Raw genomic sequence first — 11,821 nt, 5'->3', positions numbered from 1 at the left:
CTAGTGATGCTTTTCATTTTCCAATGCACATATTCATATTCTAGAATTAATCAGTCGATCATGATTGTATTTATGAAGATGCAGATTGCAAGACTCTTCAGTAAATTAACTCTTTTTTTTTTTTCTTTTTCAAATGAGTGAAAGGTTTTAAATTAATAAGAGCCCAGCTGCCTAGAAAAATAGTGTTTTATCTAGTTTTCACTTTACTTAAAGCCATCAGTGATACATTTATAAGGGGTAGTAACTGTATTATGACTCAATAAGTATTTATAAGGCAGGGCTCTTATCAACAATATAAAACCATTCAATTATTTGACAACAAAATCTGTCAACTTACTACTAATATTTTTGTAAATCTAACACAGTAACATCATAACATTGCATACCACCACGTCTTTACAAAATACAATTATGAAAGACTAATTAATACTTTTCATTTAATATAGCCTATACAGTTGAAGTCAGAATTATTAGCCCCCCTGAATTATTAGCCCCCCTGAATTTTTAGCCCCTGTTTTCCCCCCAATTTCTGTTTTATGGAAAGAAGATTTTTTTCAGCACATTTCTAAACATAATAGTTTTAATAACTCATCTCTAATAACTGATTTATTTTATTATCTTTGTCATGATGACAGTACATAATATGACTAGATATTTTTCAAGGCACTTCTATACAGCCTTAAGTGACATTTAAAGGCTTAACTAGGTTAATTGGGTTAACTAGGCAGGGTAGGTTAATTAGGCAAGTTATCGTATGACGATGGTTTGTTCTGTAGACTATCTAGAAAAAAATATAGCTTAAAGGGGCTAATAATATTGACCTTAAAGTGGTTTTTAAAAATGTAAAACTGCTTTTATTCTAGCCAAAATAAAACAAATAAGACTTTCTCCAGAAGAAACAATATTATCAGACATACTGTGAAAATTTCCTTGCTCTGTTAAACATCATTTGGGAAATATTTAAAAAAGAAAAACTAAAAATTCAAAGGGGGGCTAATAATTCTGACTTCAACTATATATCCATATCATACACAATATATAAGCAATTTAACAATAACAAGAGTAAAAATTAAAACAATTCATAACATTGATTATAAAAATATACTTGTAAAAATGATCTAACCTTGTAAAACTTACACTCTTATTCATTTTTATAGTTAAAATCTTGCTCTTATGGGTTAGACCTATGGTTGGATCTATCTATGCTTTGACGTCCTACAACACTATCAATCCCCTTTTGAGTTTCTGTTCTATTTCTTTATAAATAACAGTAGCAAAAATGGCAACATCGTCATCTGAACGAATACAGTTCTTGTGGGATTTTGTGAGTCCAATAGATCCTAAGATAAAAACCAAAAACAGTAAGAAAACAAGATTTTGGTGTATTTTCACAGCAAAACACCAGAATTGAAGCAAATAATGTTATTAATAATGTAATCACAAATTTTGAGAAAATCCATCACATAATTAATAATTTTAAGCTAATATCCAAAATAAACATTTGTTAAAAATTAAAATTATAATATGTAAACATAACTGAAACATACAACTGCACTGACACAATTTTAAGTTTAAGGGTGTTGCATGGTAGCACATCATCATTACAGTGCTTTATCAATATAAAGCTCAGCTACTGGACAATTAGCATCGACTTTTCTTTAAAAAAAAATTGCATATTTTATCATAATAAAAGTGCTCAAAAACACTATGAACTCCACAATATTGCTTTTAAATCCTTCCAAACTTTTCAAAGTAAAATGTGCCTCATTTTCTGGTAAGAAAATAAAGCCTCATTCAAACTTTGTGGTAATCAACATCACATCATGGACGCCGTTGACTAAGCATAACTATTATTGATTTCAGAATATTCCATCAACTAAAAAATTCATTATTGTTTTTTTTTCTCGCCTCAAAAGCAACTTCAAATCCCATTTAATTATCATAAAATACCACAACACAATGCCTCATCAGCATCATTAGCCTCTCCACATCACCTCTTATATCAATAAAACAATATTCATCTGAACATGAGTTTGGACTCGCTACAGGGTCCAATTTATAAGCACACAATCTTCTCCTTCATTTCCGTTTTGACAGTAAGGTGTAGAGCTCCCTGGGGGAACCATTGTTCAATGTGCATTTACCTCAGCATTAATTATGAATGTGTCTCCATTTGACCCAGCATGCACTGGGACCACATACTGGGAAGTGTTGAACAGAACTGCATATGCAGGATCACATCCACACGTCTATAGGCATTTGAGGTCTTGATGATGATGTTTGGAAACATTTATTGATTCAGAAAGAAACTAATGGTGCTGATGGTTGCTACCTGATTTACAAGAATGAAATGTGGCACATTGGGGTCTTTGGATCATGAATTATTCAAGTTTCATTTAGTAAAGTCTTTTACTAATTGTGTTTATGACAATTATGTGTTAGATTAATATGTGTTTAATAATTATTTTACAGTAACTGAATGACCTCAGTGGACAAAATTGCTTTGCAAATTAAATGTGTCGATGTTAGCTTAAATGGTAATTAAATTTAAATGTTTATGGTGATCAGTTACATCTCTTAATATGTACATTTCACTTATGTAATAATAATTTGTAATGTGAACGGGGCGCTGAAAGAAGTGCGGATCCAAATGCAGGTTTATTAGAGAGGTCAGGCAAGCAACAGTCAACACAGGAGCAAACAGATAAGTGCAATCCAGAGCCGTGGTCAATAAGCAGGTGAATGGTCAGTACAGGAAGCAGACAACATAAACAAACAAACAAGGCTAGAGTCAAAAACACGGCAAAGCAAGGCAAAGAAAGCACATCGTAATGTTCACTTACAGTATAACAAGACTCAGCAATGAGAGTCTCAAAGTGAGCCGTATATATGAGTAGGGTTATCAGTCCATGAGCAGCATCAGATGGTGAGTCTAATCAATGGAGACTTGGAGCAGGTGTGTGTGTTGTATGACAGGACTTGTAGTTCATACGAGACAGGATTGTAGTCTAAGTAAATGTGATTGTTCTCCAGCGATCTACGAAGGTTAGATCGTTGGTGATCGTGACAATTATTATTATAAATCTCTTAATTTTTATTATGCTTTTAACAACAACAGCAACAACAACACAACTAACTTTTAATGTAAAAAAGTATCATTAATAATATTATTTACATTAATAAAATTAAACAAAAGGTCTTAGTTTATGAGTGAGTATGACTTTGAGAGTGTATTGGGTGTTTTCCAGTACTGGGTTGCAGCTGGAAGGGCATCCGCTGCGTAAAACATATGCTGGAATAGTTCATTAAGAGTGGGATAAGTTATCCATTTTATTTGTCAAATTCATTTTCTTTTTGGCTTAGTTCCTTTATTAATCTGGGGTCACCACAGCGGAATGAACCGCCAACTTATCCAGCATATGTTTTACACAGCGGATGCCCTTTCAGCTGCAACCCATCTCTGGGAAACATCCATACACACTCATTCACACTCATACATGGTCAATTTAGCTTACCCAACTCACCTGTACCGCATGTCTGTGGACTGTGGGGGAAACCGAAGCCCCCAGAGGAAACCCACGCGAGTGCGGAAAGAACATGCAAACTTTACACAGAAACACCAACCGACCCAGCCGAGGCTCGAAATTAATTATTTAGTTGGTTAATTTAATTGGATTTCAATTAATTTAATTGGAAAATGGTTTATTCCTCCATTAATTTATTTACTTACTTTCTTAGCCTACTTACTTTTAAGGGACATTCTACCAGAAACATACATTTTCACTTATAAATAATGTGACAGGGCCTGACATAAGCTTGTCATCCTCAAATAAATCATCCAAAACAAGCGTAAAATCATACAATTCAATGATAGAACGCATCCTTGATCACTGTCAGCTTCTTCTCAATCAAATGATGTCACTTCTGAGTCAAAGTCTTAAACGTGTATTAAACACATTTTATGTTCAATTTAATGCAAACGTGACTGACAGAAGCATGGGGACAATTGTAAATTTATTTGTATTATATATTTGTAGTATTTAGTTGTAGAATTTATTTAAAATTTCATGTTTTTAATCAACTGATGTGAATGAAAACAACTTAAGCTTGCTATTTCTGATGACCCCCCCCCCCAAATAACAGTTTTTAGCATAACAAAACTATAAAAGCTGTAGGTTCAATTGGGCTGAGGACAAGGACAAAAACAGGGTTTGTACAATTACAAAGTGTTTTTAATAAAGAAAAAAATAATAATCTGAGAACCAAATGAATGACATATTCCTTAACAGAACAGAAAATCAACCATTTTTTAATTTTTTAGCATGAAATACTTTTTATTCAATGTATTTATGCATTTATTTCAGGGACAGATAATGTATGTTTCTGGTAGAATTTCCCTTAACACAACTTCTCTGTATTTATCTGCAAGTGTGTTAAATGAACTAAAATTATGTAGTCCATTAAATTAATTAATATTTATTTTTAGTTAAAGTAATGGATTTTCCGGGCGACGCAGTGGCGCAGTAGGTAGTGCTGTCGCCTCACAGCAAGAAGGTCGCTGGTTCGAGCCTCGGCTGGGTCAGTTGGCGATTATGTGTGGAGTTTGCATGTTCTCCCTGCATTCGTGTGGGTTTCCTCCACAGTCCAAAGACATGCGGTACAGGTGAATTGCGGAGGCTAAATTGTCCGTAGTGTTTGTGTGTGAATCAGTGTGTATCGATGTTTCCCAGAGATGGGTTGCAGCTGGAAAGGCATCCACTGCATAAAACATATGCTGGATAAGATGGCGGTTCAATCCGCTGTGGCGACCCCAGATTAATAAAGGGACTGAGCCGAAATGAAAATGAATGAATGATAATGGATTTCCAAAATACAATACAAAATCCAATAAACTTTTTGATACTTGGGTTCTGAAAATAATATAAATAAATAAATAAATAAATAAATAAATAAATAAATAAATAAATAATAATAATAATAATAATAATAATAATAATAATAATAATAATATATATTTTAAAATTAAACTTTATATTACATTAGGACATGTTGGCATTTATATGATATACTGTAACTGATATGATCTGATATGATATGATATAATATCTTTGGTGTAATGGTGCAGATAATAATAATAATAATAATAATAATAATAATAATAATAATAATAATAATAATAATAATAATAATAATAAAAATAAAAATAATAAAAATAAAATAATAATAATAATAACATTAAAGATAATAATAATAATAACAACAACAACAAAGATAAAAATAATAACAACAGCAACAAAGATAACAACAACAACAACAAAGATAATAATAATGATGATAATAATAATAATAATAATAATAACAACAATAAAGATAATAATAATAATAATAATAATAATAATAATAATAATAATAACAACAACAACAGTAAAGATAATAATGATGATGATGATGATAATAATAATAACAATAATAATAATAATAATAATAATAATAACAACAACAACAACAACAACATCATCAACAACAACAACAACAAAGATATTAATAATGAAAAAATAATAATAAAGATACTACTACTACTACTACTACTACTAATAATAACAACAGCAATAAATAATAGTAATAATAATAATAAAGATAATAATGATAATAAATAATAATAATAATAATATTATTATTAATAATAGTAATAATACTAATAAAACAATAAAGATAATGATAATAATAATAATAATAATAATAATAATAATAATAATAATAATAATAATAATAATAATATGATTACATGTGTATGTATCAATTTATCATTAAGCATCTTTTGCATCCATATTGGCTCATCATCTCATATCCCGGTGCCAACGTCATTTGAACAGACCAATGAAACGCCTCCGTGCGCGGGCTGAAAACAAGTTCCCCGAAGAGCCTGGAAGAAACACTGGACCCTCGTGAGTCTGTGGGCTCGTCAGCCGAAGCAGCACACACAACTTTTACCCGGGCTGTGTTTATTTTCCACTGGTGCACGGGCTACGCCGTCTCCGGAGCGAAGTTACACTCCAGAATTCAGCACTGGCGCTGTCCAGCCTCCGCGCCCCACAAACAGCGCTGTTTCCTCGGCTGCGGAATATTTGTTTGACGGGTTTACACCATAGGTTTACACAAACACACACACACACACACACTGACCGACGCGGTTACACACGCGCAACCTTCACTGACGAAAGCAAGCCTTGAAATGACTGCTGGCAGCGTTTGAGAGGCGCAGAAGAAAGAAATCCAGTCCCAAGTACCGGAGCGCCGTCCCATTTCCTTCAGGTTAGTCTCAGTCATTTTTTTGCTCCACGATTTTCACAGTCCACATTTAACGCATGTTATTAAATCTTACAGGACGTGCCTTATGTGCATTGCTAAATGTTCAAATTGTAGATATCACAAGACAGATCATTAATGAATTGGGTTTAGTAAAATGAATAGCCTGTTTATAGCATGCGATGTAGGTCAGAGATGATAGACGGGTGTGGATGTATTTTATTGCATCATTTAGGATGAAGCTACTTGCATTGTCAGACTTTACGCAATAACTTTTGGTACGCTGACGTCCTGGGTGTTGCACGTTATGTATTTACTGGACAGGGATGGAGATTTCGCTGCTCTTGGTATAACTTGTGTATTTGTGCTCATTTGAGCGGCACTGCAGGGGTAAGTTTGCTGGATCAATTGCAGTCTCTTTGTAAGACCCTTGTGCATCACCTCTGACGTCACGGTCCGGGAGTGAGCCGCCTGTTATGTAGTCATTGAGGAGATGAAGTGAGGGGCATTCAGAAAGCATCTTCGATGGGCTCACAATTATGGCTGATACACACTTTATTTTTCAAAGATCTCGTTGCAAAATATCAACTGATTGCCAAGTTTGTTTTTTTATTCATTCATTAAGTGTATTTGGTTTCAATAAGTATGTTTACGTAAGAATATTTTAAAGATTTTACATAATTATTTTAGAATTAAGTAGTAAAGGCGGTTATATAATTTTTAAATTATTATTTATCGTTTCAGAAAATACAGTGTTATTCCTTTCAATGCAATATTTCAATTGTAACACAACAGAAAATAATATTATTATGATGATTATTTAAATAGTAGTTTTATATGAAAATAAAGTTGAGATACATTTGAAGAAGATGATAAAAATGTATTAATCGTTTTTGTTTGCATATATATATATATATATATATATATATATATATATATATATATATATATATATATATATATATATATATATATATATATACATATATATATATACATATATATATATACATATATATATACATATATATATATATATATACATATATATATATATATATACATATATATATATATATATATATATATATATATATATATATATATATATATATATATATATATATATATATATATATACATATATATATATATATACATATACATATATATATACATACGTATATACGTATACATATACATATATATATATATATATATGTATATGTATATGTATATATATATATATATATATATATATATATATATATATATATATATATATATATATATGTATATATGTATATATATATATATATATATATATATATATATATATATATATATATATATATATATATATATATATATATATATGTATATATGTATATATATATATGTATATATATATATGTATATATATATATATATATATATATATATATATATATATATATATATATATATATATATATATGTATGTATGTATGTATACATACACTCTTGAAATCTGAATTATTAGCCCCCCTGTTTATTTTTCCTCCAATTTCTGTTTAACGGAGAGAAGATTTTTTCAACACATCTCTTAACATAATAGTTTTAATAACTCATGTCTAATAACTGATTTTTTTTTTAATCTTTGCCATGATGACAGTAAATAATATTTTTTTTAATATATTTTTCAAGACACTTCTATACAGCTTAAAATGACATTTAAAGGCGTCACTAGGTTAATTAGGTTAACTAGTCAGGTTAGGGTAATTAGGCAAGTTATTGTATAACAATGGTTGTTCTGTAGACTGTTGAAAAAAAAGCTTAAAAGGGGCTAATAATTTTGACCTTAAAAAAATTTAAAACTGCTTTTATTCTAGCCGAAATAAAATGAATAAGACTTTCTCCGGAAGAAAAAAATATTATCAAACATACTGTGAAAATTTCCTTGATCTGTTAAACATCATTTGGGAAAAAAATATTATATATATACATTATACTTATATATAGTCAAAATTCTTCTTTTCTTTTTCAAATATTTCTCAAATGATATTTAACAGAGAAAGGGATTTTTTACAGTATTTCCTATAATATAATATGTCTTATTTGTTTTATTTCAGCAAGAATAAAAGCAGATTTTAAATAACCCTTTTAAGGTCAATATTATTAGCCTCTTTAGGCAATATAATTTTTTTTTGATTGTCTACAGAACAAACCATCATTATAAAATAACCAATTCTAATTAACTCATTACCCTAACCTGCCTAGTTAACCTAATTAACCTAGTTAAGCCTTTAAATGTCACTTTAAGCTGAATACTAGTATTTTGAAAAAATATCTAGTAAAATAATATGTACTGTCATCATGACAAAGATAAAATAAATCAGTTGTATAATATAAATTATTTCTTAAAACTATTAAGTTTAGAAATGTGTTGAAAAAAATCTTCTTTTCTCTTTGTTAAACAGAAATTGGGAAAAATATAGAGAATTATACTGAGAAAAATATTGTGATTTTTCTCTTATGTAAAATTGTCATTTAAAAAAATTATAAGCTCAATATTTGCTCAATAACTGTTATAAACTCAATAACTGTTATTGTAAGAATTAATTACAAATTCTAAACATTACAGTAATTCAGAATAAATAAACAGTAAGTTAGTTTTACATTTTATTACATCATATAATGCATAGTTCTAATTACTGCTGTACTACTAATAATAGAGAATGTGATAAAAATAAAGTTTATCTACTCTAAACCAAATAAAATCATTCTGTTCTCTTCTTGGCCTTTCTAGTTGTGAGTTTATACTAGTTCAGTAGAGACATGACAGGTACTGAAAATATTCCTCAGAGATTTTGGTCCATATTGACATGATAGCATTATGCAGTTCCAGCAGATTTGTCAGCTGCATATTCATGATGCGAATCTCCCGTTCCACCACATCCCAAAGGTGCTCTATTGGATTGAGATCTGGGGACTGTGGAAGCCATTTGAGTACAGCGAACTTATTGTCATGTTTAAGAAACCAGTCTGAGATGATTCGCGCTTTATGACGTGGTGTGTTATCCTGCTGGAAGTAGCCATCAGAAGATGGGTAAACTCGGGTCATAGAGGGATGGACATGGTCAGCAACAGTACTCATGTAGGCTGTGGCACTGACCTGGTGCTCAACTGCTACTAATGGACCCAAAGTGTGGCAAGAAAATTTTGAACCCCCACACCACTACACCACCACCACCAGCCTGAACCGTTGATACAAGGCAGGATGGATCCATGCTTTCATGTTGTTGACACCAAATCTGACGCCACCATTCGATTGTCGCTGCAGAAATTGAGTCTCATAAGACCAGATAATGTATTTCCAATTTTCTATTGTGGTGACCCTGTGCGAATTGTAGCCTCAGTTTCCTGTTCTTAGCTGACAGGAGTGGCACCCGGTGTGGTCTTCTGATGCTGTAGCCCTTCCGCCTCAAGGTTGGACGTGTTGTGCTTTCAGAGATGCTCTTCTGCATACCTCGGTTGTAACGAGTGGTTATTTGATTTACTGTTTCCTTTCTATCGGCTGGAACCAGTCTGGCCATTCTCCTCAGACCTCTGGCATCAACAAGGCATTTGCACTCACAGAGCTGCCGCTCACTGGATATTTTCTCTTTTTTGGACCATTCTCTGTAAACCCTAGAGATGATTGTGCTTGAAAATCTTAAAAGATCAGCAGTTTCTGAAATACTCAGACCAGTCCATCTGGCACCAACAACCATGCCACGTTCAAAGTCACCTAAATCACCTTTCTTCCTAATTCTGATACTCGGTTTGAACTGCAGCAGATCGTCTTCACCATGTCTACATGCCTTAATTAAGTTGCTGCCATGTGATTGGCTGATTAGAAATTTGCGTTGCACAGATGTACCTAATAAAGTGGACGGTGAGTGTAAAGTACAATAAGTAAGACTTTACATTAAGGACTCAATAGTGAACATGAATGTAAAGTTAATGAATTAAAATCAACAGGGAGAAATAAACACATTTATTAGATCACATTAATAAAAATTGCTAATTAATTAAAGTATTTATTACAATTTAATAGATCAATTAAGACTTAATGACTAAAGCATTAACTAAGAATATAACTAAGTTAGGGGTCTAATATAACTAATCTGGGGTCGCCACAGCGGAATGAAACGCCAACTTATCCAGCATATGTTTTACGCAGCGGATGCCCTTCCAGCTACAACTCATCACTGGGAAACACCCATACACACTCATTTACACATGCACCTACACTACAATTTATGCTTACCCTGTTCACCTATACCACATATGTCTTTGGACTGTGGGGGAAACTGGAGCACCCGGAGGAAACCCACGCGATCACTGGGAGAACATGCAAACTCCACACAGAAATGCCAACTGACCCAGCCAAGGCTCGAACCAGCAAATGCTTTTTTTCATTGTGAGTTTAAATAAACTGATGTTAAATGAAGCCTCATTGTACAGTGTTAAAATAACAGGCCATTTAAATTATGACAACATTAATAGTTATTTACAATATTATGCATGTTCATTATCATGATACATTGTATTAATGACTATCTGCGTATGTCTAATTCAGTATTCAGTTGTATTAATTCAGTATTAGCATTAGTTCATTTCAACACTGAGCACTAAAACTCCAGGGTTCCACCACCGTTTGGAACTCTGTTTGCTCAAGTCTTCCCACAATGCACCTTGAGTGTCAGTTCTGGAGCCCTGCAGACACTCAAGGTCCCCTCATCTCCCTCACAGTACTCATTGTCAGCTCCTCTCAGAAGACGGACTGGCACAGACTCTGTACCCGACAGCAACTGAATGCCAACATGGGGGCTCCTCTCTCTAGAGGCATTTACATTCAAATTCCTCCACATTGCGACGCCTCCGTGCCCATAGGGAAGCGCGCGAGTGGAATTTCAACTCCCCGGACTGAAAATTTGGCCAGCATACTTTGCTTTCGGGTCACCGAGTGTCCAAGGTCGGGCATTATGGGTTGACAAATTTTCACGAGCCCACATTTACACAGATAGACGTGATTACATGTCTTACTCTCTAGCTGTTATGCTAGTCGGAGATGGAATTACATTTGGCTGCTGTGTTTTTTTTGTTTTTCGGTGGGTGTTTGTGATTCTGATCACTGGCAGAAGGTGGCCTTAGTGAACTCGTTAGTGAGATTAGTTCCAGGCCTTTGGGGATGGGATATTCACATCAATGGGAAGCATTCCCATGGAAAAAAAGAGAAAGCTTTGTCGCTGTCCTATTCACAGATCTGTTCCCCACTGGAGCAGTGCATGAAAGGCAGGGTTTGTTGGGATTCAAGTCAGAGACGAGTTGACAGTGCGAAGCCGATTTGTGGAACATGGTATTACAATAATATTAGGGGGAAAAACAAAGGCTGCTGAATATTTAGGTGCGATGCATCTCAAATAGTGACATTTCAGCATTTCAGACAGACTGGGATGTTTTGCTTGAATAAAGAAATGAAAAGTTTTTT

At 32.6% G+C, this 11,821-nt stretch overlaps 1 protein-coding gene across 2 annotated transcripts in view; it reads left to right on the top strand.

Annotated features, from left to right (window-relative positions):
• The first annotated feature begins 5,945 nt into the window (after positions 1-5,945).
• The window catches only part of phf24 (PHD finger protein 24), a 56,066-nt gene continuing 50,190 nt past the window's right edge, over positions 5,946-11,821 (top strand). For both annotated transcript variants that reach the window (XM_056467321.1, XM_056467320.1), the window contains exon 1: positions 5,946-6,312. The gene's annotated coding sequence lies outside the window, so the exon portion shown is untranslated. The remainder of the gene's footprint in view (positions 6,313-11,821) is intronic.

This window comes from Danio aesculapii, chromosome 10 (assembly GCF_903798145.1).
Source record: "Danio aesculapii chromosome 10, fDanAes4.1, whole genome shotgun sequence".
Lineage (NCBI taxonomy): Eukaryota > Metazoa > Chordata > Actinopteri > Cypriniformes > Danionidae > Danio > Danio aesculapii.
This window is presented reverse-complemented; position numbering and strand designations above follow the sequence as displayed.